The sequence below is a fragment of the Physella acuta genome, unplaced genomic scaffold, assembly GCF_028476545.2.
Source record: "Physella acuta isolate Inbredline_101_S28 unplaced genomic scaffold, ASM2847654v3 ptg001527l, whole genome shotgun sequence".
NCBI classification, from domain to species: domain Eukaryota; kingdom Metazoa; phylum Mollusca; class Gastropoda; family Physidae; genus Physella; species Physella acuta.
The window spans coordinates 12,182-14,939 of NW_026733042.1; the positions used below are offsets into that span (position 1 = coordinate 12,182).

Here is a 2,758-nt window from a genome sequence, read left to right on the forward strand (position 1 = left end):
TCTCAAGTCAGTGTTTAACATCTTGTGTTTGGAACTTCGGCTTTATATTCCAATTTTTTTTTTCTTCTTTCCTATTCCTCCTTCACCCCCCCCCCCCAACTTTTACTCGTGGGCACCTTTTTACCCCTCCCCACTTCTTCCCGCAAAGGTGACACCGTTCAACCAACCTGTCTGAAGTTTCCGTTGCTTTCCGTCAATTTCCGTGGCTCTTCGCCAAAGCGAGCGCTGCCGTCACGTCGTGGGCTGGCTCTGATTGGCGGAAATGCTTGAAGCGATAGACCGACAACGCAGTCGGGGCGAGGCGCGAGGACAGACGGCGTTTAAAATGCGTTTAGATTAAAAAAAAAAAAAAAAAAAAAAAAAAGAAAGCATCAATAACAATGCAACCTGTGAAACAGACGACCTGTAATCTCTGATGGATGGGTACCTTTCTCATAATCAGATACATAGAATTAACATATCCAATTCAGTTAACTACGTAGCATATGACATCCTGTTGAAGTATGTTTTTTTTTCTTAACATAAAAAAAAAACAACTAATTAGTTAAGGCCTTGGCGTTGAACATATCAACATAGTCATCCGAAATCTACATAACTGCACAAAAATCAGACTCAAAACCTATCCCTTAGTTCAAACCTTAATTAACTTTAAATTCTACAAACAGAACTTCTCTCACCTTTAGATTGGATACACCTGGGGACAGTTGGAGAGACCAGCCCTGGACAGAGACGTCTGGAAAGCTCTTGTCAGGAGGGACGACAGGCAAACCTAACCTCAGTGTTTCTTCCAGACTTTTTTCTCCGGGGGGGGGGGGGGCACTTTAAATTTTCGGGGGGGGGGGGGGGGGCGGTAGACTTTCTTCGGGGGGGGGGCGGACACTGTTAAAAGTATATATTTTCTATATAAATTATATAAATTATATAAATTTCATTTCGTTCGGGGGGCGGTAAAAAATTTTCGCCCCCCCCCCCCGAAGAGATGCCTGGAAGAAACTCTGCCTAACCTAACCTAACATCACCTTTAAAAATGTATTACAATTAAATTTTTTATACTTTTTTTAAAAACATTTTTTTTGCATCATTAGAACGCGAGCAAAATGTGAGCAAACCGTTATACCATACCAGACAGCCCTACAGAATGACGTCATAAAGCTTCTCTGTACGACCCATTCCATCTCCTTTACACACAGTTTACTCATTTAAAAAAAAACGAAGGTAACTAAGCCTATTTATTTTTCCTTTTTACTGTTTTCACATAATACTAAAAAAGTGCTTTCTAGAAATCCATAACAATACTCAGACAAGCCCCTTCAATTTTTCGCCCCTCCCCCCCTCTCCCTCGAGACATCGGTAATGGCGGACTGCTGATATAAAAAAAAAAATAATTATCTGTATCTTAGCCTACTAAGATTTCAACAATAATTAGTTTTAATTAAATTATCTAAATCATTATCCAAATCTTAACTCTCTAATGTGGGTTTTAATTAAATTCAATTATCTAAAACATTATCCGAAGCTTAACTCTCTAATGTGTGTGTTATCCTGGAAAAAAATAACTGGTAAGGGTGGGGGTGGGAGCGGTCAGAGAAGTTTAATGACGTCATTTTATGAGGGATCTTGCGGAATGACGGCTGAAATAGTCGAAATGTACTTAAATCAAGATACATCATACATTCAACGATCATTAATAAACAGTTATTATAACGTGAATTAGAAATAAAATTATATCTAATTGGATCTAAGTCTAAACTAAATAAAGCTAGTTTATTAATATTATGTGGGCCAAACGCAGCGGTTTGTAGGCTAACCTGACATTGGTCGATCGAAAAGTCTCGCCGCCTAGCGAAGAAACGCGCGCGGTTGGCAGCGGACTAAATTAGGTCAACCTTTTAGCTCAGATGGTGAAGCTTAAAATGTGCTTTTCGGCCGCTGTAAACAATTAACTACAATTTCATCATAATTTTATATATCTAGAGTTAATTCTAAGCAAATATGTTACGTCTACACAATGTAATTAATATAAACAATAGCATTTTAATTTAACAATCTATATAAGAATTAAATTCACCGCTGAAGCAACAGGGGCTGTAGCTCAAGTGGTAGAGCGCTCGCTTAGCATGTGAGAGGTACAGGGATCGATACCCTGCTGCTCCAAATTTTTTTTCACTTGAGCGTTGTTCATTATTTTCGATTACTCTGTTTAAATAAATCTAGCAGTTTTTTAATTAAAAGTATCAGATTACTGCATGTTATTAATATTATCATTCATAATTTCAGTTTTTAATTTTAAAATTAACGGAAAATTATGATAAACAGCGGTACATTGTTTTTGTTTCTACGTTTTCCTAGCTAAATGCAATTATGTTAGAAATGTCCTTTCTAAATGCATTAGTATGTATAGGAAAAATGTACTTAAATTCAATTATTAGATGTGCTTATTTTATGTGGACGCGAAGTTGATTTGGTCTTGTGTTGGTCTAGTGTTGGTTTGGTCTAATGTTGGTCTAGTTAAGTCAACGATCATTTTGGTCTAGTGTTGGTTTTGGTGATGGTCTAGTATTGAGCTATTGACGGTCTAATATTGATTTGGTCACTGCTGATCTAGCGGTGGTCTAGTGTTGGTTGAGCTACTGTAGGTCTAAAGTTTTGTCTAGTCCAGTGTCGATGCAGTATTGGCTTCTTGGTCTAGCTTTGGTCTAGTTAGGGTTGGGTTACTGGGTGATTAGATTTTGGTTATGGTTTAGCTTCAGCTACCTGA

The 2,758-nt window shown here is 37.8% G+C and overlaps 1 non-coding gene across 1 annotated transcript; it reads left to right on the plus strand.

The window, feature by feature from the left end:
* Positions 1-2,081: 2,081 nt before the first annotated feature.
* Trnaa-agc (transfer RNA alanine (anticodon AGC)) lies at positions 2,082-2,154 on the plus strand. The gene has a single exon. It is a non-coding gene; the product is annotated as a tRNA-Ala (tRNA).
* Positions 2,155-2,758: the final 604 nt, after the last annotated feature.